The 25,992-nt window shown below is 39.6% G+C and overlaps 1 protein-coding gene across 3 annotated transcripts in view; it reads right to left on the bottom strand.

Moving 5' to 3' along the window:
• The window catches only part of LOC118722029 (nucleolar and coiled-body phosphoprotein 1-like), a 34,381-nt gene extending 9,079 nt beyond the window's left edge, over positions 1-25,302 (bottom strand). Inside the window, exons 1-2 of one of the 3 annotated variants that reach the window (XM_045583470.1) lie at positions 25,221-25,301; positions 21,609-21,798 (exon numbers count right to left, since the gene is read on the bottom strand). The gene's annotated coding sequence lies outside the window, so the exon portion shown is untranslated. Of the gene's footprint in view, positions 1-4,812; positions 5,026-21,608; positions 21,799-25,220 lie in introns of those variants that run through there. The other 2 variants (XM_045583473.1, XM_045583471.1) reach the window with 2 other exon arrangements.
• Positions 25,303-25,992: the final 690 nt, after the last annotated feature.

The following is a 25,992-nucleotide window of genomic DNA, read 5'->3' on the forward strand; positions in this document are numbered from 1 at the left end:
TGTGCAGAGCTATTTTCCTTCTTCAAAAATCTTAAACACACACATATTCAAGTGGTGAGCTCAAAAAGTATGGACCATCACAATCATTTAACACTTTAAATGGTAATACCTATAAATGGTAACCAATGATGAGACTTCCATGAGAAATCTTATTTTTTTCAAAATTTATAAACTACCCATGATGCTTTTACTAATATGATAAAGATGTCATTCAACTGACTTTTAAAAATATATATATATTTTTTATTGATTTCAGATAGAAAGGAAGAGGGAGTGAGAGATAGAAATATCAATAATAAGAATCATTGGTCGGCTGCCTCCTGCATGCCTTCTACTGGGGATCAAGCCTGAAACCTAGGCATGGGCCCTTGACTGGAATCAAACCTAGGACCCTTCAGTCCACAGGCTGATGCTCTATCCACTAAGCCAAACCAGCTAGGGCTCAACTGACTTTTAAGACAAAAAAAAAGCAATAATAGAGCATTTCTAAAGTAAACCTGCATGATGCAAATTTTCAGAAATTTATTCATTCTCCTCAATCATCTCATGCTGACAAAAAGTTTATCATGTACAAGTCTGAGGTAATAAAAAAATGAATTGATTTTTTTTTTAAACTTTGATCTCAATGAATTTAGTCTTCTAGGGAAAATAAATATAACATGGTATAAGGTAGAAAGCCACATTCCATAGAGTTGAAAACAGGCCCTTCTTATCCCTTATCTGAGGAATGGTATAATTTCCTAAGTCAGCTGCCTGCCATTCAAGCCTATCCACCATACTGCCTCGAGAGCAACCTTTCGAAAATAGGGGTCTAATCCAGTACTTTCTCCACTTTAAATGACTTCCTTGAGTTCTCATGGCTTACTGAATAAAGTCCAATCTCGGTCTGTATGTTGGTGCCTGCCTGCTTCCCCATTCTTATCTTTTACTACCTCTTCATGTCAGAGAGTTAAGGGGCTATATCAATCATCCAGATTTCTTTAATATTCAATACTAATTCAACACCACCTCTTCCAGAAAGCTTTCCCCACTTCTCCAGATAGCTCTGAAGCAGTGACAGGAACTCTTAAGAGGTTCCTTCCAATGCTTAGTATGATTATAGCATTTTGACATTTCACTGTAGTTACATCTGTTTCCCTGTACTTTAATCATTTCTGAATGGCTTGACAGTATCTGGAACAGAATAGATCATCATCTATTTATATAAAAGCCTAAGCAACCATTATGAGAGAATGACTGGAGCAACTGGTTGCTATGATGCACACTGACCACTAGTGGACAGATGCTCAAGCAGGAGTAGGGGGAGGGAAGCGCAGCAAGGCCTGGAGGCGCATGCTATGGCCTAAGGATCTCAGGTACCGCAAGCCCCGAACTTGCTTTCCAATAAAAAGTAAATAAATTGGGGGGCGGAGGAGCGGGGGGAGGGGAGTGGCCGTACACTGCTACCCTGGGAAGAGCGGCTCCAGGAGGGAAAGGCCTTCCCAGGCCCCACCTGTGAGCCAACTGACTGGTGATGTGCAGGAAGCACAGCTCCTCTGACTGCAAGGCCAGTGACACCGACAGCTGCTCCCCATCCTGCTCCATGGAAGATGCAGAGCTGCCGGGCCATGCTGTGTCAGTTCCAGCTTCTGACTTCTGGCTACCTGCCTGCCCTTCCCTTTCCTCTACTATGTGCACTCGAGGCGTGGTTTTGGCCTCCCCAGCCAATAGTTCAGTAGCACAGCCAGAGTGGCAGGACAGAGCCACCAGGGCTGGCTGGGCATTGATTTGGCAGTGTACATGTTTACATTTGTAGGGAAGCAGAGCAGCCCATTCCTGCCACCTGCCTCACCTTCTAGGCCAAGAAAGGCCCACTGATCTCCATGCTTCTCCTCCGGTCCAGAATCAAAACCTCTTGGAGATGAATGATCACAGCGATGGCCCTAACACATGCTCAGTGTCACTGTCACAGACATTCCCAGTCATTACAGCCCATTCCTCAGCCCGCAGTGCCCTGCTCCACTCACTGCCACTCCTCACCTGTCACCCCCTGAGGACCACCTTATGTTATCCTATTTGAAATGTGGGCAAGATCTCAAATGCCCCCGTGTCTTTTTTTTTCTCCAATAGCTCCATTGCCCTACCTTTCTTCCTCTGAAAACCTCGCATTTTAAATATATATATATTTGACTGATTTTGGAGAGGGAAATATAGATAGAAACATCAATGATGATAGAGAATCATTGATTGGCTGCCTCCTGTACAAACATCCCGTGGCCACTCCCTTTGGCCAGCAAACCTCCCATGGTCCCTCCCCCAGCCAGCAGGCCCCAGTGGCAGCATGGCAGTGATGGAAGGAGAGGGGGGGAGGGGGAAACTACGGAGTGGCGGGGTGGGGAGGGCCACAGTGGTGTCTGGCATTCGTTCCTTCCATTCCAGGCCCTGAGACCATCACATCCTCACTAGACCTTTGGGCCCAACCCACCTGGCCAGATCAGCCCTGATCACCTGCCAGGCCTAGGGACCCCACCTATGCATGAATTTTGTGCACCAGGCCTCTAGCTTTATTACATAAATGCTTACAGTGGAAAGAGTAAGAACTGCATGCAACACTCACAAAAGGGTTATCATTTAAAATGAACCTTGAAGAATAGGTAGGATTTTCAGTGTGTGGAGAAGGGGGCAAGTGAGTGGGAAGTGAGAATTAGGTTACATGAGGCTAAAACACAGTGGAGAGGGGGGGTGGTGTCCAAAGTGGATAGTAAAAAACAAAAATTGGAAAAGTATGTTGAGGCAAATCACAGAGGGCCCAAGAAGCCTGTTTTCTTTGGTGAGATGAAGTTCTGTTAATGTTTACAATTAATAAAAAAGCAGGGGTTTGCAATAAATCAGTTCCATTCTTGTTACTAGGTCTCAACACAAACGTTTCTAAGGAAAAAAGTCCTATTTGTATACTTATCACATTGTTCTTTTGCTCTTGCAATTTAATTTTTTATAACAAAGACAGTCATGAAACATCTCCCCTTTTCTTCAATGGTTTGATGGGTCACTAATCAAATAGACATCCACAAATTCTTAATAATTATATATTTTTCACATTAAAACTTCATAGAAAATTGTGCATATTTCTTACCGAATCCAAGTCTTTTTTTACAGTTTTGAAATGTTTCCCCCCAAAAAGTCTAAGTGGAATCTATGCTGCAACAGTGCCCTCTGCTGGCTCTAGCATGGAACAGCTAAACCCTAGACAGGGAAGGAATGCAAAAGACAAGTTTATTTAAGTGTATCTCTCTTGACAGGCCTGCAATGTCTTCCCCTTTCCTGTTAAGCAGAATGTTGACCTGATGAGCTCTTCAAAGGAATCAAACTCATCTTAGCAGGCCAGGAATAGGGCAAATGTTTTGACAACTTCCATTTCCCTCCTTATCTTTTGGGGAGCTAGCTACCTCGAAAATTTCCAAAGATTTTAAGAAAAAGCACATTAATTTGAATAGTTTCCTGATCTCCTCTATTTGTTCTTTCTATTTTCTCATTTCACTCACCTGTGTAAGAAAAAAAAATGAAGTATTTAGTTATGGAATGCTTTAAAGAATAACAGCAATCACGGACCTAGTGACCTAGTGGCTGGCCAAATCCTAACCTGAAATACAAACAGGCCATCTCCTACGCCAGGGACTAGATGCCATTTACCCTCTCTCTTCATCTTAAGGGTAGAAAACAATAGGAAATTCGCTTACAATGGCTCCTTATGATGATAACTGAAAGCTGCTTTTAGCCAACAGGAAGCACAGTGGCCTCCTACTGGGAATTAAATTAAGTATGATAGGGGATGATGCACTGTAAGTTGTGGAGTGTGATCCTCATCAAAGGTGCCAGTACCATTGTAGTTTCAGACTGGATAGCAATACCAAGAAATGCTCATGGCAGGCTACCAAGAATGAGGAGTCTCCAAGTGCACAGACACCCTTCTTTCTGCAAAGATGATTTTAAAGGCCCTTCCTGCTACCGTGGTTCCTTTATTCAACCCAATTCTGAATAAGCTGTAATCAAGGGACCACAGCTTTAGCCTGTGCCTTACTTTTGTGGGGTTTTGGTGATTCCAATGCAGAGCTTTACCACCGGGGCCCTGGGATGAGTTCTCACCTCTGGTCACCTCCGAAGTCCCTATGGTCTGCATGAGCAAAGCACTGGGCTATGCCCCTTAAGTCACAGGTAGTAAAGCAGTGATCCCCTCTTCTTTCCACACAGCCAGGGAGTCATATACAGGGAAAACACAACTAATTGCCACAAGAGACCAAATGATAAGTACCACAGAGGTGGGGGACAAGGGAAAGGAGGTAATCATTTCACAGTTAATTTGCAAAGCCTGGCATTAGGGTGAGAGGGTGAGGCGAAGGTCGCCAAATCTTAAGTTGGATCATTTCTCTAACATTTTCTTTTTTTTTAATCATGGAATTTTTTGCATTAACTTTGAATCTTAAAGATATCACATTTAAAAATTGTATCGATTACTGAATGCCTTTGTGACCCCTTAAGTTTTGCTCCCAAGGCCAATGCTGCAATAGATGTACCTTTGTCCTGGCCCTGGTGATTTGAGTGAGGGCATAAATGATAGACAGGACTTTGCAGATAGAGTAAAAGGTAGCCTAGAGAAGGCACCAGGGAGCTCAAGCAGGGCCTGGAGGAGGAGGCTGGAGAGGAGTGATCTGGCGGGCCTGGCGAGCTGGCTGGGAGCAGATGTTGCTCTGCTTGACAAGGCTAATTTGTGGCAGCCCCCAAGGAAATCGCTCGGTTAAAGCTCAATACCAAAATACCAAAAGGACACAGGCTTACCTTGTGTGGCAGCTCAGGCCCTGCAATCTCCTCTTCTAACCACCAAAGTACAATCTGCTCCCTTCTGGGAAGGATGCAAGTTTTGTTTGCAATACGCCTACTCTGAAGCATTCTTCAGCGCAGACTTAATCAACCAGCTGCTCTCAGTGGAGACCTGCCCCTTGAAGAGGCCCCTCTAGCATCCGCCAGCTAGCAGCAGTGTGCCCATTGTCTGCCAAAGGTCCACTCCCTCTCGCACTGGCGGGCTGGTCCCTAGCCAGGATGGGAGGACTGTATGCTGTCACTTCCGACTTCGTGTCAGAACACTTCCTCAGTTACACTGCTCAAATCCCACCCACACCCCCCTCCCCACTTGATCCCAGCTGCAGCAGCTCAAAAGGCCTCTCCATTAACCATCTCAAGGCCAAAGTGCTGAGACTCTGCAAGGGTTTGCTAATGAATAGCGGTAACAGTTGCTAATAAGTCTGATTGCCTGGGCAGGCAGAAATTTTAAAGCTGGAAGGAACATCACGTAGTGGTAGGATTTAGCATTTGTTTTCTTTCCTGAAAAGCCACCAAGTAAATTAAATAAGTGTAGACTTCTAGCAGTGCATCCTAACAAGTACACACCCCCCCAAACAAACAAACAAACAAACAAAAAACAACCCTGTTAAAGCACGCTCTACAAATGCTGCCTCTGCACTCTTGAAATCTCCATCAGAAGGCAGGAAAAGTGTTTAGAGAAGGGTGAGTTTTCTGGTAGGAACTGGTCTGAAATAAGCCAAGCACCAGAGAATAGCTTGGAGCTGAGAGGTGAGGTGCGGGCATGGGGCCTTAATTTGTTGTTCCCACTTAAGCCCTTTCAAAGACCTCAAATTTCTCAGAAGCTCTTTGGGGGTTTTTTGGGGCTTTTTGTTGTTGTTGTTGTTGTTTAAGTATATTTTATTGATTTTTTTTTTTTTTTTTACAGAGAGGAAGAGAGAGGGATTGAGAGTTAGAAACATCAATGAGAGAATCATTGATCAGCTGCCTCTTGCACACCCCCTACTGGGGATGTGCCCGCAACCAAGGTACATGCCCTTGACCGGAATCGAACCTGGGACCTTTCAGTCTGCAAGCCGACGCTCTATCCACTGATCCAAACCGGTTTCGGTTTCTCGGAAGCTCTTTGTAAAGTGCCTGTCTACAGGTTACTTTGGGTTTCTTACAAAACAATTAAAATGGCTTGTCCAAGTGAGACAGGTAGCTCAGGAAAATACTCCTGGAAAATGGATGTGAAACATGGTTGTTTGTGCCACATAGTTGTTTTAATGTGGTAATGTACACTGAAATGAACAGGGCCTGGAGAAGCATATTTCTCCCAAATCTCTAAACACAGATTTCACTTCAGGAGTCTTATTTGTAGATATTTGCTTATTTTTAAGGCATTAGTAAATGAGTAACAGGCAAAATTCATAAATACAAGCACAAATGCCAGGTTTGGCAAATAAAAACATGGATCACCCAATTAAACCGAATCTCATCTCAGAATATTGCTGTGGTGTTTAGATAGTGACCCAGTCAGTACTTTATCAAGTGGCTATCATGCCATCTAGTGGGGAAAGGTATGAGTGCTTTATGTACCCTGTTTCCCAAAAATAAGAGTGTCTTATATTAATTTTTGCTCCCAAAGATGCGCTAGGTCTTATTTTCAGGGGATGTCTTATTTTTCCATGAAGAAGAATACGGTACACATTTATTGTTCAATGAAAATAAAGGAAATTTATTACCTGTATACGGTACGGTAGTACGATAGTTGTCAACACAAACCAGACAAACTGTGAATCCTACAGTATCAAGAATTTGCTCATTTATTCAATGACAATCATGTCATCATCTTCTGGAACATCATCATAACAATCCAATTCTTGAATTTCCTGGTGAATTTCTTGTGACTCCATTTCTTTCAGAATCAGTGGACCAAATCTCTCATGTTTAGCCTGGGGGGCCTTATTTTCGGGGGATGCCTTATATTTGACTCAGAAGGAAAAACCTGTAAGTAGGTCTTATTTTTGAAGGATGTCTTATTTTCGGGGAAACATGGTATGTATGTATTCTATTTAATAAAAGCCTAATAAGCAAATAGACTGGCCGAATGACTGGTCTCTATGACGTTCACTGACCACCAGGGGGCAGATGCTCAATGCAGAAGCTGCCCCCAGCCCACAGGCTCCTGGCTAGCCAAGGCAAGTGCCAGCGGGGGGCCCCTCAATGGCCCCACTGGTTGCCCCACAGATTGGCCATGATTGCCAGCCAGGCCTAGGGACCCTACCCATACACCAGGCCTCTAGTTAGATTATAAGCACCTTAAGGTTGGAGCTATGCCTCTGCCATCTCCATAAATCCATCACCTAGTAAAATTCTCCTGGTCCAGTATATAGGCTCAATAAATATTTTCTGAATGAATGAGTAATCAAAATGAATACAGCCCCTTAATAATGGGCTCATAAGTGGTCCTAAACAATAAATGAAAGAAGAAATCACTTGTCCAGGCTAAGATGAGCTGTGTGTGATGAAACAGCTGTCACATCTATACAAACAAGCAACCACTATTTATCATAGTTGAACTGACATTAAAGGTAATTCATTATTCTTTGCTTTGCCACTGGAGAAATTAGAAAAATAAACATCATTATTTCCCAAGAGTATAGAACAAAGTGATAAAAACCTATAAAGAACCTAGGCAAGATAGCTCAGCTGGTTAGAGCATTGTCTGGATACACCAAGGTTGCAGGTTCAAGGGTTCAATCCCAGTCAAGGCACAAACAAGAATCAATAAGTGGAACAACAGATCAATGTTACCTTCTCTCCCTTCTTCTCTCTCACTAAAAATCAATCAATAAAAATACTTTTTAAGAAACCTATAAAGAAAAGGTTATTTTTAGGTTCATACAGTAGCTACACATGCTCTAGAAAAAAACACACATCAATTTGAAAGTGCAATTGTATTCCAATCCTAGCACAGTTAACCCTTTGTATCTATCAGTTATACATTCAATTAACTGAAAATTAAAAATATTTAGAAAAATAATTTTATGCTGTTACTGACATGTATTATATAGTTAAACCTATGATTATTGTGTCTGTACTGAATATGTACAGACCTTTTGCTTGTTATTATTCCCCAAACAACACAGTATAATAACTATTTACACATCATTTACATTTTAATGAGAATTGTAAGTAATCTAGAAATGATTTAATGTGCGTAAGTTACATGCAAAAACCATTCCAGTTTATATAAGGGACTTGAACATCCACAGATTTTGGTATCTGCAAGGAGTACTGGAATCATTGCCCTACAAATACTGAGGGAGGACTATATCCCTTTCACATTATTTTTTTTTAATTAACTTATCACCTAGTATGATAAGGAAAGCAGTAAATTAAAAATCTTGTATTATAATGCAATAGGAGAAAAGTTTTAAAATCTAAAAATTACTAGAGGCCTGGTGCACATAAATTTGTGTACTCAGGAAGGTCCCTCAGCCTGGCCTACACACTCTCAAAGTCTAAGACCCTTCACAGGATATCCACCTGCTAACTTAGACCCACTCCTCAGGGGATTGGGCCTAAGTTGGCAGTCAAACAACCCTCTGGCAGCCTGGGAGCCCTTGGCAAATGTCTAATGGAGAACAGGCCTAAGTCGTTAGTTGGACATCCTTAGTGCTGCCTTGGAGGCAGGAGAGGCTCCTGCCACCACTGCTGCGCTGGCCAGCCATAAGCTGACTTCTGGCTAAGCGGTGCTCCCCCTGTGGAAGCACACTGACCACCAGGGGGCAGCTCCTGCATTGAGCGACCAGTTATTCTGTCATCAGGGTCAATTTGCATATTATCCTTTTATTATAATATATAGGATGAGTCTACAAGTCAAAAATGGGTCATTCTTATGCCATTTATTGATAAGTAAAAATAAAATATATTGAAATGAAGTAATCTTCAAAACTGAGCTCTTGATAGAATTGCACAAATCTAAGATTTAAGGGAAGAAAGAAAAAGATAAATTCTTGAGAACATAGTAGGTCTCACATATTGTCCTGGATGCTTTTACCAGCATTATCTTATTTATACCTCTGAAAAAAAAATTCAGAGGTCCCATGGCTAATAGATAACTGAATTGGAATTTGCCATACATCTTCTGTGTCCTCCCCTCATATTAAGAATTCACTTCAAATATAACACTTTTTGGAACTCCTCATCAGTATTGTTTAAGTTTATCCTTTCCTACAACAACAGCATTTCAGATGCAATCTGGGACAGCTAATTGAATTTTAGACATTCATTCAACACAAGTAAGTCCAAATTGTATTTCTCGCATTCAGCAATCCTATTGTCATGCCTATCAAATATCTTACTCCAGACAGTTTATATCTGTTAGGTTACACAGTCTAGGGTTTGATTTTTTTTTTATCTCCTCCAAATATAGTTTCAGTAGAGTGATTACAGCAAGCTGAGTTCAAATGGATCAATAACTAACTCACTTGGTGGCCTGCTGACAAATGGCTAATTGCCACCAGAAAAATGTGGAGCCCGATTCTCTCCTAGTCTGCAACTGGTTAATTGGATGGGTCATTTTTCCTTGGCAGTGGTGACACTCTCTTCCAGGCAATCATAGGTGAGGGAGTAGTGTGTTACTCATAAGCAAACAGGAGACTTACTGCAAGCACTTATAGATAGTTTCAAATTGAGGAAAAGTTTGTGAAACTGTATAATGACAATTTTTTTTTACTTTTTTTTAATAGGTTTTTTTGTTTGTTTGTTTTTAATATATTTTATTGATTTTTTACAGAGAGGAAGGGAGAGAGATAGAGAGCTAGAAAGGTCGATGAGAGAAAAACATCGACCAGCTGCCTCTTGCACACCCCCTACCGGGGATGTGCCCGCAACCAATGTACATGCCTTTGACCGGAATCCAACCTTGGGCCTTTCAGTCCGCAGACTGGCGCTCTACCACTGAGCCATAATGACAAATTTTAGAAATACAGTATTCACAATCTAAAAACACTAAGCACTTGTCAAAATTGCACAGTTAAATTCTTTTAGAATTAAATGAAAATGGAGGAACAATAATTAGGCATTCAATTATCTATAAAAATATTTTTAAGATTTACAATTATAGTTAATTGCTATGAAACATGTTGATTTAAAAATCTGTTAACAAAACTGCAAATAAAATTCTGCCAGGCACATGGACTAGTAGGCACATGTAAAGCCCCAAGAAGGACCTACCCAGCTCTCTGTAGAACCTGCTGGGCTGGCTGTACAGTCAAACTTCCTTTCTCTTGTTGCACCTTTATTTTTTCCCCTTTTTTACATTGTCCCTGTACATTCAGTGGTCTTATCACAAACATGCACCCAATAACAGTTCAGTGAATGATGGACTGTATATAAGAGGTTGGTCCCATAAGATTATAATGGAGCTGAAAAATTCCAATTGTCTAGTAACATAATGGCCATTGTAACACCATGGACCATAGTCGACATACTGTGGCATGCGAGTCACGTGCAGCTCTTTGGCCCCTTGAACGTGGCTCTCCCACAAAATACCATGGCCTGTCTATTTTGAAGAAGTGGCGTTAGAAGTTTAAGATTAAAAAATTTGGCTCTCAAAAGAAATTTCAGTCATTGTACTATTGATATTTGGCTCTGTTAACTAATGAGTTTGCTGACCATTGCCATAGTACAATGTATTACTCAGGTGTTTGTGGTGATGTTAGTGTAAACTAATCTACTGCATTGCCAGTTGTATAAAAGTACAGCATGTGCAACTATGTAGATACTACTTGATAATGATAGTAAATGACTATATCACTGTTTTATATATTTACTGCACTATACTTTTGATCATTTTAGAGTATAAAATAAAACTTTCTGTAAAACAGTATGCCATGTTATGCTGACAGCAGCCTCATACATTTCACATTTACTCTGTCTCTTGATTACATCTTTTATATTGTGCTTAATTTAATCTCATGTTGTTTTGTTCATCACAGCCCCCAAGCCTACAAAAGCTACTGCTAACAGCCAGTAGGAGATCTTATCAAGTGAGTCACCTGAAATGAAATTAAAAGTGATTAAGGACTACAAAGATAGAAAATCAGTGAAGATAATTGCTTTCAAGTCATGCATGTCTCATGCAACCAGAACTATGATTTTGAAGAACAAGAACAATGTTACAGAAACTATCAAAGCATCTGTTTCATTGAAGGAGAGACTAACAAAAATGTGAGAAGGACCTACATCAGATACGTATGAATAAACTTCTAATGATCTGGATTGAACACTAGACACAGAAGCATATCCCTGTCATTACCATGATAATCATGGCCAAAGCAAAAAGTGTTTGTGATGTTGAAAGAAAAGGTTGGTCTTGACTATGATGATGAATTTACTCCTAACTCTGGGTGGTTTGAAAGTTTCAAGAATCATTATTCATTATCTAATGTGAAAGTGAGTGGTGAGTTGGTGAGTGCAATGTGAAGGCAACTAAAACGATTTTAGAAACTCTAGATAAGCTGATTGTGGGAGAAAGCAAGCAAATCACAAATAGAATATTTCTGAAAAGTGACACCTCCTCAAGAAGACTCTCAGGCAGGTCCCTCAGGAGCTGTTTCAGAAGAAAGAATTGTTATCATAGGAGATGACAGCTCCATGCTTGGTATTATCCCTGAAGACCTTGGGACAAGATGTGTAGCTGCAAGACAGTGATATTGATGATCCTAACCCTGTGTGGGCCTAGGCGAATGTGTGTGTTTGTGTCTTGGTTTTTAACAAAAAACATTTAAAAGTGAAAATATAAATTGAAAAAATATCATAGAATAAGAATTCAAAGAAAGAAAATATTTTTAGTTGTACAATATGTTTGTGTTTTTAGCTAAGTCTTATTATAAAAGAGTCAAAGGTTTAAAAAAGTAAAAATTTTATAAAGTAAAAATTTACAGTAAGCTAAGGTTAATTTATTATTGAGAAAATACTTTTAATAAATTTCAGTAGCCTAATTGTATATGTTTATAGGTCTACAGCAGTAGACAGTAATGTCCTAGGCCTACACAGTCACTTACCACTCGCTTACTGACTCACCCAGAGCAACTTCCAGTTCTACAAGTTTCATTCATGGTAAATTCCCTCTAGAACTATACCATTTTTAATCTTCTATACTATATTTTACTGTACCTTTTCTATGTTTAGATATATTTAGATAAATAAACACTTTACCATTGTATTATAACTGCTACAGTACTTAGTATAGTAACATGCTGTACAGCTTTGTAGCCTACTAGCTATAGGTTATACCATATAGCCTAGGTGTGCAGTAGGCTAAATACCATCCAGGTTTGTATATATAGATTTTATGTGTTCACATGATGATGAAATTGCATAATAATGCATGCCAGAAGCCAATTCCAGCATGTCAACAGGACTAAATCTTCTGGAAATGGCTGAGGGCATGTCCCCAAACCTGAAAAGGATGATTGCTTTCTGCCAGACAGCTGAGGGCATTTCAATCTAAATGTTATTGCCCCTCCTACTGGCCAAACACCTGAACAGCTGAAGGCAGTTTCACCAATATGACAATGGATTCTGTGTACTAAACCCTGGCCTTTGATGTGAATATATTTACCTCGCCTTAGGACAATCTGTGTTAATAAAAAGCAAGGGGTCCTGCTCTCAAGAACCAAGATGGCGGCATAGCTAAACACATGTATTTGCTGCCTCTCATGACCACATCCAAACTACAAATAAAGACAAAACAATGGTCATCTGAATCCATGGGAAAGTTAGCTGAGTAGAAGTTCTACAACTAGAAGGAAAGAAAAACACATTGAGGCTGGTAGGAAGTGCGGAGGTGTGGAGGTGCGGAGGTGTGGAGTCCTGCGTGAAATTGGCTGGCAACTGGGTACACTGTTGTTTTTTCAGTTGGGAGGGAGATACAAGCTCCTGATTGCTCTGAACTCCAGTTTTGGGTGAGACTCTGGGGACCCAAGTTCATAGATGGAGAAGCTGGACTTTCTGGAAAGTGGCCAGAATGTGAGGGTGGCTTTCTCTCAGAGGTGCTCCCAGTGATAATTGTTCCTGTCGGGGGTAAGGGACACAGAGACACAGGGACCCCTCCAGTGCAGGGCTGACTGGCAGCCATTGCTGTTTGCTCCACCCTGGTGATTTTCTGAGACCCCGCATCACCCAATTTACAACCCCACTCAAGCTGTGCACAGCATCTTTTGCATATGATTGGCTTGTTCTCTTGCCACCTAAAACCTAACAAACTGCAGCTGTGTCAAAGAACTCCAAAGCTTCCAAAAGAAGGCCCAAGGCCCGACAATAGCAGATACATTTCTCACAACTCATCCATGTTGTTAAGCAATGTATGCCTGTATTCTCTGCCCACTTCCACCATTTTATAGAGTTCCTATGATGGAGACCCCAAAAGAAAATGATCACACAGGACTAAGAAAAAATAAAATAAAACTGCAGAGATAATCTGCCTTTAAAATTGGAATTTCATTGAATTATGCCAAGGTTGACTTTTACAGTTGACATATCGATAACTTCAAAGCACATCACTTTTATTCACTGTAGGCCATATCTATCTCTCAATACAAAAGGTTTCCAATTTTATTCTTTGCGAAGTTTCATTCAAATATGACTTAGGTTATGACTATAATATGAAGATGAACATCTTCAGTAAAGAGCATGATGTTATCTTTTAAAACTTCAACTTACATAAAAATCTAAACCCATGGCTATATCCTATGTAATAAAAGCCTAATATGCCAAATGTCTGGTTGAGTGGTTGGCCGTTCAACCAATCAAAGAGTAACATGCTATTAATATGCTAAGGCCACTCAACCACTCGCTATGAAGTGTACTGACCACCAGGGGGCAGTCAGTCAACTGGTTGACCATTTGCTATGACATGCACTGACCACCACGGGGCAGATGCTCTGACCGATAGGTTAGCTTGCTGCTAGGGTCTGGCCAATTGGGACTGAGCAAGATGGGCCAGACATGCCCTGGAGCCCTCCTGCAGTTCCTCTCTGGCTGGCCAACCTTCCACATCCCTCCTTGGCCCCGATTGTGCACTGGTGGGGTTCCTCGGCCTGGCCTGAACCCTCTCACAATCTGGGGCCCTTCAAGGGATGTCAGAGAGCTGGTGTCAGCCCGATCCTGCAGGCCAGGCTGAAGAACCCTATTGGTGCATGAATTCATGCACTGGGCCTCTAGTATTTTACATTGCCAAATATACCCAAACTATTATTATTTTAACATATAATTAATATTTAAAAATTGATTAGTTTATTATTTTTTCTGTACTAAATCTTGGAAGTTTGGTGTATATTTTACATGTACAGTATATACTCTCTACTGAGCAGCAGGACTAGAAGTGAAGGGACTCCTCTTGCATGGAAATATGTTCAAATACATACCCCAAAATGGGTATGATTTTTGCCTCCCAACTGGCTACCATTTCATAATGACACTATATACTATATAAGGTTGGACAAAAAATAGGTTTACAGTTGTGAGTACAAGAAACAGAGTTCATTCTTATATTGTTATTTATTAATTACTGTATCATTGTGTTATTTTCCATACAAACAACTGTAAACCTACTTTTGTCCAACCCTGTATAGTCATAAAGGCAAAGACGTTTCACTAAGACACTGGATGGACCAGAGCTGGAAGGACTGGTAGACATTTGGTTCAATTCCTTTATCTATTAGCAATGTGACTGGGGCAGAGGGTGAGAGTTTTGTACCAGACTGTACTGATAATTTGTGGCAGCAAAAAGACTCTGGAGTCTTAGGCAGTTTTCACTATCCTGAAAGAGACTTATAGTTGAAAAGGTGGTATATGTCCTAATCCTCCCTCTACTTTATTTTAAAAAGATGTATTTTCAGCCAAAACTGGTTTGGCTCGGTGGATAGAGCATCGGTCTGTGGACTGAAGGGTCCCAGGGTCGATTCTGGTCAAGGGCACAGAAGTTGGTTGTGGCCACATCCCCAGTAGGGGGTGTGCCAGAGGCAGCTGATAGATTTTTCTCTCTCATTGACTTTTCTAACTCTCTATCCCTCTCTCTTCCTCTCTGTAAAAAATCAATAATATATACATATATATTTTTAAAAAGATGTATTTTTCTTTATTGTTAAATAACACAAAGAAGCTGATCAGAAACTTTTCATTTTATGGTAAAAATTAAAATGCCAAATTTTCACTTTGTTGGGATTTTTTTTTTTTTTTTTAGTGTATCAGGCTTTGGACAGCTTATTTTATGTCTCCTCAACTGTCAATTTCAGCAAATACACAAAGAATGAGGTGTTTAAAGGGCCTAATTAACTCAGGAGGTTCCCAGTTGAATAGAGTGATTGATTTCAGAACAATCCACACATCTGGTATGAATGATCAGAAGCCTCATTAACAGACTCCTATTAAACAAAAGGGTACCTGGGGTGTTAAAGGCCATGGTTGGTTACACAAACCTCTTTAGCTTTTCATCTGTTCTTTAATGAAAAAAAGAGTAAAGTTCACTTAAACACTAAGCCACCTGCCTGATATTCAGGAGTGTGTGGTAACTAAAAAGCCTTTGACAAAAATGAAGATGCTTAGTAACTATTAACAAGTGCTTTCCTAATGTGCAATTGTATACTAGAGAGAGCTATGGGTCAATGCGTTTGGGTACTTTTGTTCCTTTAATTATTCTCTTCAATGATTTCTGTTGCAATTGCCTCACTCAATGTTGACTTCCATATGCCTTGTCATTGTTATACCACAATTCTGAGGAAATAGCAACATGTAGATATAAAATGATATATACACACTGATTCTGTCCTTTGTGCATTTAATCATTGATCTGGAACCCCTATACAAAGCACTGTACTAGACCTTCCAAGGAACACAAAAGTAAAGGAGATATGCCTTCTATTCTCTAGATGTGTGGATGTATGAGAACATACAAATAGGTGAAACATATTTTAAAAATCTAAGTATTCAAAGACATGCATGTGCAATATTATGGAAGATACACCTTTTTGCAGATTTATATCTGTGTAACTTTTTTCTGATCATTTTTACTAGACCAGCGTGAGAAAGGTGCACACAGATGAGAGAGGAAGAGTTTTGATAAACACCAACACCTGAAATCAGGACTTAAGGAGGCATATGAAAGGGAGCAATCATTGCCAGTATATGCTCAAACTTGATGATGGTTATTGTAGTACTATAATATACTAGAGGCCTGGTGCACAAAATTTGTGCACTGGGAGAATGGGAGGGGTCCCTCAGCCCAGCATGTGCCTTCTCGCAGTCCGGGACCTCTCGCTCCTTACTGCCTGCCTGCCTGCTAGCTGCTCCTTAATACTTGCTCGCTGCTCCTTAGTGCTGCCGTGGAGGAGGGAGAGGCTTCTGCCCCTGCTGCTGTGCAGCTCTCCCCCTGTTGGAATGCACTGACCACCAGGGGGAATCTCCTGCATTGAGCATCTGCCCCCTGGTGGTCAGTGTGCATAATAGTGACCAGTCATTCTAGTTGTTTCACCATAATGGTCACTTAGGCTTTTATTATATACATGATAATATATAATATTATTGTCTGAGTAAAGCTTCCCCTACAGCAGTTACTGGTGCACCTGCACAGAGAGCCCCTATCCAACCAGTACATGAAGTATCCCCCAACATACCCCCTACTCCTCATCCTTTCACATACAGGCATCATCGTGCCTGCATCCAGACCTCTGTGTGCAACAGCCAACTTCCCTTTGCAGTTTCCTTTGTGATGAAAGCCTCTCAAAATGCACATACTCAGTGGCATGCTAAAAACGTAGTTGCCCAATCAGCATCCATAGCCCTGTCTCCAGTCCAGATATAAGTTGTCATGCATCCTATCCAAGCCAAGTTTCTAAGCAGATGGCAGTCTAAGATCTGAACCAATCACAGACCAGACATTCGCTCTCCAGACATTCCTGGTAAACATTGGTTTACCAGGTCTGTAGCCCTTGCTGAAGAATGAACCTATTATAGTATGACAACTCAGGTACAAAAAAATATCAAAAGAATTCAAATGATACCATTGTAATTTGCTAGTTATTAATAATAGAAAAGGAGGAAAAGAGGAAGGCCAGGCATTTTAGGCAGATCTTTTGGGCAGCTTTACCAGGAAACTGCAACTTTGCACCCCCCAGTGGGAAACACTGGCCTATTCCTCACAAAACACTGGTGGAAGGGATCGAGCAAAGGAAAAATAGACCCATGCCCAGGAAAGTTGGGGTGACTAAGGAAAGTGTCTGTCAGTCGAACCTGGGACAGACATGGTTGGCCAGAATGGGCATGGCCACTGCAAGTGACACCAAAAACTTGGGAAGCCATAATCTCCTAAACAAAAAAGTCCTCTCTTGTTGCTCTCTTGTGCTCTTGGCTAGCCCTTGGCTTCCTTGTGGACCCCACATGCAATGGACTAATGAACTGCAGTGGGAAACACAAATTAAGCTAGCCTGATGTTGGATTGGACTTTGCAGACATGGAAAGTCTGTACACTGGCTCTGATTTAAGCTCTACTGAAGCCCCAGCTATACTTCTTACAGGGGCTGGGTTGGGGGGGACAAAAGGAAATGGGACTTTGGAAACTCAAGGATTTAATTCCCCTGAAATAGAGCTTTCTAACATATCTCATCCTTCTGTGTGAGTCTCAGAAAATTCCTATTCTCAGGATATCTCAGGAATTCCAGCCCCTCTAACAACTGAGGGAGAATAGGCCCTCTCTCCTCTGTCAACACAAACGTATCCCAACCACTTTATCCCTGCATTCTGACACAGTGCTGTAACCCCCCATTCATTAATAGAAATATGCAACTAAATAAACTACCATTTTGAATAAAAAAACCAAAAGCCTTTGGACACTCATTCCTAAAAAGCTACCTTCCAATTTTCACTTCTGTTAGACACAAGAAATAAAGTCTGCAGCAATCTCTGATATGAGAAATAAGGCAAATTGTTGATCATCATGTCCCATTAGTGGCAGAGGACATTGCCAAGGTATTTCAAATGGCATTTGCAGTGAAGTCATTGGCATGCTACTTTTACCTCTCTATTGTCTTGCAGCCAAACCCTGCAATTGTTTAAATGAGTCTCAGTAAGGCACTGACAGGTATTCTTGCATACTTAAAAGCCACAGTGGTTATTTGCTGACTTCCTCAAGTATCCATTGTGCCTCTTTTTTTTCTTTTACATCCAAGAAAATTAGTACCTCACACAAAGGAGACAAAGGTTTCCTTTCCTTAGTCAAATAATGGCAACTCTGAATACAATTCCATTTTCCACAATGAGAAAACTGGCAATCGAAGTTGCTGGCACCCTTGGCCATTCCCTCTCCAACACTGGATATAGCTCTAGGTGCCCTAGAAAAAAAGTCCATGTGACTCTTCCCCAGGGACCCAGATGTTTTTGGGCTGCACTTCCTCTCCTCTCTCCTCAACCCTCTAGTCCTGTCTACATATTTGTCATTTCCAAGTTCTCTGACCCAGGCCTTTTGACAGCAGTGAGATGTGAGGTCAGGTTCTTGAGAGGTCAGGAGCATTAATTTTCTGGCTCCAGGACCCCCTGGGATACCTGCTCTATGGTCAGAGATCAAAGCAGTCTCATTACTGAGCCCAACTCAGGCCCCCAGGACCTCAGGCAGGTGGTTGTCACCCAAACTCCATGCTGGGTATGGAACTAAATAATGTTTGTTTTATCCTTTACAGATCACAAGTACTTCCATGAATGATTTAATATGCTTCTGATTAGCTTTATCTAGAATTAAAGAGGTTGGGTGTAAATGTCACTGCCATCTTTCATATGAGAAAATAGAAACATAGAAGATGCCACAAGTCATCTGAATAAATGGGGGAATCAGTATAAAGTACTGTTGAGACATACTTCTGTTCCTATAGCATTTCTACAACTATTATTCCTAATAACACCACCATCAGCAATAGTAGCTTATGAATACTATATTTATGAGTTTTGACAGAAAGAATGCACAGCATTAGAAAATCAATGCTTCTAATTTAATTTTGTAACTTCAGTTAATAATTATCCAGAAAGTATTTGCTTTTGAACAGGATCACCTACATAATTTGTGCAGCCCAATGGCAAAGGAAAATGGGGGCCTCATTTTACAAAAATTAAGAATTTCAACACCATGACAGCAGAGCATCAAACCATCTAAGCATAGGGCCCTATAAGACTACACAGATCAAAAACTCATGAAGATAGCCCTGCTTTTGAGCCCTCAAGAGACACTTAAGCTTTTTGGTGTTTTTTTTTAAATATATTTTTTATTTATTCCAGAGAGGAGGGGAGGCAGAGATAGATAGAAATAGCAATGATGAGGAGAATCATTGATCGGCTACCTCCTGCTCACCCCACACTGGAGATTGAGCCTGCAACCCGGGCATATGCCCTGACCTACTGGTTCATGCTCAACCACAGAACCATGCTGGATGGGCGAGACACTTAAGTTTTAGGATGATGTATAATTGTAGAGAAAATGGAGGAAATATGTTATTGGATCTCTGATTGTTCTGATTTCATGAAAACTTTTGGTTTTGTTACCCTTGTAAATTCATATATCATCAAGAGTATCATTAGAATTAGAGATGTGCCACAATTCCTGGATGCTAAATCTGTGTATTTTTTTTCATTGATTTTTGAGATAATGTGCTGCTTGTGGAGTTTTTATTCTTTTTGCTGACCCTTTAAAATACTGTATAAAACAAAAACTGGGAAAGTAGCTCAATCACCATTCCTCCCTCTCTTAGATTCTGCAGTTAGGAAAGGATACACTGAATATATTAGAACTAATCTAAGCCATGACAAGGAAAAAGGCTTCCTCTGTTAGCCCACTTACAAAAAATAAACAGTGCCATTGAAGGCACAGCCTCACACAAGGCTTTACTAAGTGGTTCTTACAACAGACATACTAGACATTTTCAGTCTGGAAAGATTCAGCCTCCCTCAGCCATAGCTCCTCCCTTCATGATTCTTCCCTAGCCCTCCCACTTCCAAGTCAGAAAACAATTAAAAGAATGCTAAGAACATCATCATATAATTAAGATGAAATGTATAATGTAAAGTTATTCAAGTGCACTATGACATGTCTTAAAAATGAGAACCATGTTTTGTTGTTTGTAAATACAATAATATACAGAAAAGTGTTTTTACTGTGCTGTTTGATATCTTGGAGTTTGGCTTTCTTTACTCCACGATCCACCTTTTCTTGACAAATGACTTACCGTATCTAATTTTAAGATGCTTATTTTCTTCACATTTTCACATCTCTGAAATCAGAATGTACCTTTTAATCAATGCAATTTTCCAATCACTGTCATCCAGGAGGCATTTGAAAGGGAGATGTCATTGCCAGTATATATCAAACTTGGTGGTGGCTATTGTAGTATCATAATCTGACAGTGTTTCCCAAACTTTTGACATATGTGTACCTCTTCTATAATTTTCGTAACGCTGAGTACCCCTCGTACGCATGAGAACATAGAATTAGGCGCAGCTAAGCACAGTGCAGTGCATATCCCCACCAAACTCCGGTGCAACGTGTACCCCCACCAAATTCTTCCCGTACCCCTGGGGGTACTCCTACCACACTTTGGGAAACACTGGTCTATAATAATAAAAGTATAATATGCTAATTAGACTGGATGAAGCTGGGGCTTCGAGGGAAGCTCAGGCTCTGGGTGCCTGCATGCAGCTGGAGGGAAGCCAGGGGAAGGAAGGCCTACTTTTGCACGAATTTCCTGCATCAGGCCACTAGTATATGATAAAAATGTATATCTAAATAAACCAAAAAATATATTTCAGTAAATATGAAATTAAAGTTCTACAGATATTAAAGCATTACATCAGATTTTTAATGTTTTTTTCTTAGTGTTACATAAAAACACAATTATGTAAAAACAAAAAAAGGTCTCTAATGTGATGAAATACTTCATATCTTCAATAAAATGCAATATCTGCCACTGACTGTTTTGAAATGTTTGAAAGGCTTCACTTGCAGCCATTGAGAAGCCATCCAACATTCATATTGGGAAAATTTCTATTGATAGGTACTAATAAAAGACAACTTTTTAAATTTCTTTAATAAAATGCTGAGGTTTGTTTTGGTCTTTGTTTTTGCTTACAAGTACAGATTCCCCAACCTGGAAGCCCAAACGCTAGTAAAAGGTACTGGCTACATCAGAATAGAATAGCGGACAAATTATTTCTTTCCTATGGCCATTTTTTAGAGGAAGTTAGAGCATTTCAATATAAGCTCTAGAGCAGTATTATTATATAACTAGGGGCCCAGTGCATGAATTCATCCCCCTTGAAAGGAACTGTGGGCCATGAGGCTATGGTGGGCCAAGGGATGAGCCTCAGCCCATCCTCCCTGAACCTGCCTGGCCCCTCCTGCCATGGTCCCCAGTTCCAGTCTCCCAGCTTCCACCACCGTCACTTCCACATACTGATGGCTCTGGCCCCACTGGGTGTGAGATAGGCCTGTGCCATCAGTGGGTGCAAGCTCAGCTGTTGCCCCAATTGCCCCTCAGAAACAGGGGGAAGTGGAGAAGCACTCAGGTAATTGGGACCAGTGCCAGGTGTTGGCAGTGGGTGCAAGCAGTGGCTCTAGTGCTAACAGTAGGTGCAAGTGCTGGGTGGGACCATAGTGCATGGGAGCAAAGAATTTTCAGTAACCACCAGAGGCTTTCCCTGATGACAGCAGCCAGTGCCCTGGTTGGTCTGGTGCTCCCACTCACCTGCTCCACCATCCCGCCACGGCTGACGCCTGCCTTATTCTGCACTCTGCTGCCTGCTGCCGACGGGCCGTCATGTTCTGCTCATGCCCCCTGGTGGTCAGTCCAAGTCATAGCAACTGGTTGTTCAGTTGTTCTGCAGTTCAGTCTATTTGCAATCACATAATTTTTATGTTGCAACACTGTAAAAAGTCTACAAAGCAGGTGAAGTGAATTTTAATAATGTGCTATTTAATTCAACATATCCAAAATATCATTTTAACATGTAATCAATATAACAATATTAAGTATTTTATTATGCTTGTCCTGTCTTTGAAATCCAGCATATATTGTTAATTTACATTTATGACATATCACAGTTCACACAAGCCACATTTCAAATATTTAATAGCCAACTTGTGGATAGTGGCTCCCATATCGGAAAATGAAGGACATTACATACATTTATCAACAAAATAAAATAATTCCTTCCAGAATATTTTACTCAAACACAATCAGTCACAGAAGCATTCATCAGAAATTCAAAAGTAGCAGCTGTTTCCACTGCACTCTTGTTAATGTAAACTACAATAAATCAGTTATTGCAACAATGACTATATATTGCTCTGAAGCAATTCTTTTGAAGACAGTCTATAACAGTGGTCTTCAAACTAGGCTACTGGTACATGAATACTTTTCAAGAAATATGCAACAGGGAAAGTTTTCAGATACTCACTCTATGGTTCTCAATTTGCATATGTATTCTTGTCTAAAATCGATCTGCTTAAGAAAATGTTTTTTCAATTTGCTTAAAACTAATAATTATTATTCACCTATTCTCAATACTAATCACTTAAATCTGCCATTAACTGAAAAGAAAAGCACTTCCTAACTAATTTCAGTAGACACTGTTAATTCCAATTCTATTAAATATGACTGGAATTATTACCTGTACTTCCAAGTGTTTACTTGATAAAACTTATGCATAGGTATTATTGTGATTTCTTTCAGATAAGGTAGATCATTCATTAAACTAGTTAAAATCTGTTCTCTCATATTGTATCTTGAAATATTTTTTCTGATTAAAAGTCAATCCTTATTTTAGTATATAAATAATCACAATTTCTATCTCCTATTATTAAAAACTAGAGGCCCAGTGCATGAAAATTCATGCACTGGAGAGGAGGTACCTCAGCCCAGCCTGCCCCCTCTCACAGTCTGGGAGCCCTCTGGGGTGGAAGGCAACTCAGTGATCAGGGGAAGGCAATGCCCTGTCACACCTGTGCTGCTGCCACTGCTGGAGCACAAGCCTTAGCCGGCCCTGGTTACTTAAGCCTCGGGAGGCCCTGGGAGACTGGACAGCCACCATCCGAGGCTTGCCTGCACCTTGGGCCGGCCCTGGGCGGCCAAGGGCACAGTGCGCCTGCTGCCCCGGCAGGGCTGAGGGGACTGGGCGCTGCCATCTTGTGGCTGTGGGTGCTGTCATCTTTGAGGGCATGGCAGTCAATTAGCATATTCTCTCTTTATTGGGTATGGGCACTGCCATCTTTGCGATGATGTGAGGGTCAATTAGCATAATCCCTCTTAATTAGATAAGATAAAATATGATGGTTGCCAGACTGATTTTTTTAGTTATATGTATTATTCTCTTTCATCAATATGGTTGAAAATTTGATTCTGTGGTCTAATTACATTCATGGATATTTAAATTTTTATATAGGGGTTGGCAAAAGTAGGATTACAGCTATGAGTATGTTGAAACAAAGGGTTTATTCTTGTATTATTATTTGTTAATTATTTTTTATTTATTTGTATTACAATTGTTAACTTACTTTTGCCCACCCCTGTACATGTTCCTTAATTATTTCCAGAAACCAAGCAATAGAGTTGTAACAACATGTATATTTTTTTTTATCAAAGAAAAACTATGCCTGTCATCTGATTCTTTGTTTTATACATGAATTATAATGCTGGCTGCATATTATATGAGAAACAAAATTGTTGTTTAATTTCTAAATTTATTTTGAACTGGATATAAATATCATTAAAATTTTAATCTTATAAGTTTGTTAATACACTTTTTAACAGAGGTGTCCCAGAACTGATTTCTCCATGGTTTTAACAATGCTCCTCAGAATGTATAGTAATTCACTTTTTCACATTAAAAATGAACTCAGACACTTTTTCTGAAGGTAAAGATGATTTGGCTGATTATCTTGATATAAACCTTGCTTTGCCAATTAAGTTATATTAAAAATATTTTCTATGAAATGATGATCCAAATCTGTGGCCACAAAGCTTTATATTTAAAGGATATAATGAATTAAAGTCATTATATTGGCTAAGACATTAAGTACTTTTAATTTCTTGACATTTTAAAGTATATTGGATTAAAAATAATGCCTCAAAATGAAAGTATTACATATAATAGTTATTTTCAAAATCTTGGTAAGGTCATAAGTAGAATTCCCAGAACTCAGAAATCAATGGCTAATCAACAAATCCTTTTGTAGATTGGGGCTTCTTTGCTTTCATGCTATTCAAGATAGCTCTAACCAAAATGTCTGTTAAAAACTAAAAATTTTAATTAAATAATTTAAATAATTAAAAATAATTTTTGATGACAGGTCATTGTGTGATTTCTGACCCATAACTTGGACACTAATTCCATTCCCTCCTATTTATTTATGGGAACAAAGTTTTCTGAATTCTTATATCTATAATAGTGAAAAATAAGAAAAAAATTATACTGTCCCCTCTGTCTCATTAGAAATAAAAGTCATACTCAGAGTCATGAACTAATTTGGGGGAAATAAACAATCATGCACTTGAAGAATGCATTTCTAATCAAATTCTAGTTTTTATTTGAAATAATTAGTTATCAAAATATATAGTATTTTATACTGGTCTAATAAACTGGATACTACTTGTGATTCAATTATAAAGATACTCAGAGGCTTCAACTTATAGGAAATTGTTTCACATTATATATACTTCTTATAGTGATTTATGATATGGTGGAAATAAAAGGCCTTTAAGCATAAAATTATATTACATTAGGATAAATTATGTATGAGAAGTTGAATGGAATGGCAATTTCAAGGAGATAATGCAATCAAGTAAAATTTCTATTTATTGGTTTTTCTTTACTTTTTCCTTTTAAACCAGCAATGATGAGTATCAAGTTACTATGGTAATTTTAGTTCATTGGATTATGCAAATGTGATTAAGTCATGTTATTTAAAAGCACAAGTATTTATAAATATGCTGGAAATAACAGCTACAAATAATTAAATTTATGATAATAAATTTCAGATGCTAACTTAGAGATGTATGATGGAATAGCTAGCTTCTCAAAATTATTTTAGGTGACCTATAATTAGAAAGTATGAAGACCACTGCTATAGACCACAGTTTCAATAAATTCTAGAGAAAAACCGCCAGGGATGGGGGGGAGGGGGAATGAAATTTAGAAAGAAAGTTCTATTTTTATATTATAACTATTTTTAGTTTCTGGATATAGCAGAAATCACTATAACTTGCTGTAAACTAGCTTATTTGGCAGAGGTTATGCAACTTTTCAATAGGTAAAATTTTAGGAATATTTCTGAGCAATCCACAAATAAATGTACTTACTCAGTATGGTCAGTAGGTGGCAAATATGCTCTCAGAGGGAAGCCCTATTTCCACTGGATCACTCAAATCTTCCATCTCCTCCTGCAAAAAGGTAAAGAATACAAACAATAGTGACAATCACAACAAACAGCAGGAAGTATTTATTTTAGGTCTTTTCATTTGACGGAGAGTGTAATTAGCCCTTATGATCACCGAAAATTTCAGAAATGACCTTGTCTATGAAGTTCATATATTCTTTATTAATATCATTTATGAATAGTATACATCTCTATGATATAAACATGCACTTTGACCACAAAACTCAAACCCTATCCAGCTAAGAACCCTAGCAAAATCAAAAAAGCAACAGCAGCAGTAGCATCTATGACATTCCAAACATGAGGCTATGCCCTTCATTTTCCTGAATCTTCAAATAGTTCTAAGAGGTAAATGCTAATATTACCCCCCATTTTACAGGTAAGAAAGCAAAACACTGGCCCCAAATTATTGAGCTAGTAAGTGCTGAAGCTGGGATATAAACACAGGTTTGGTTTGATTTGTTTTCAAATTCAATAGCCGTGAGCTTTAATATTACATTTTGTGATGTTTCAGTGGTATGTGTGTGTGTGTGTGTGTGTGTGTGTGTGTGTGTGTCTATGTATCTTTCTATATATACCTATTCATGTTTATATTTCTTTTTTCTCCCGCTGTGAGTCTATGCCTGTGAATCTGTGCATGTGGAAGTGTGTGTGTGTGACCACACAACATGTGCACTCCACATCTCTTAGAAAAC

Source organism: Pipistrellus kuhlii, unplaced genomic scaffold (genome assembly GCF_014108245.1).
Source record: "Pipistrellus kuhlii isolate mPipKuh1 unplaced genomic scaffold, mPipKuh1.p scaffold_m20_p_19, whole genome shotgun sequence".
NCBI classification, from domain to species: Eukaryota; Metazoa; Chordata; class Mammalia; order Chiroptera; family Vespertilionidae; genus Pipistrellus; species Pipistrellus kuhlii.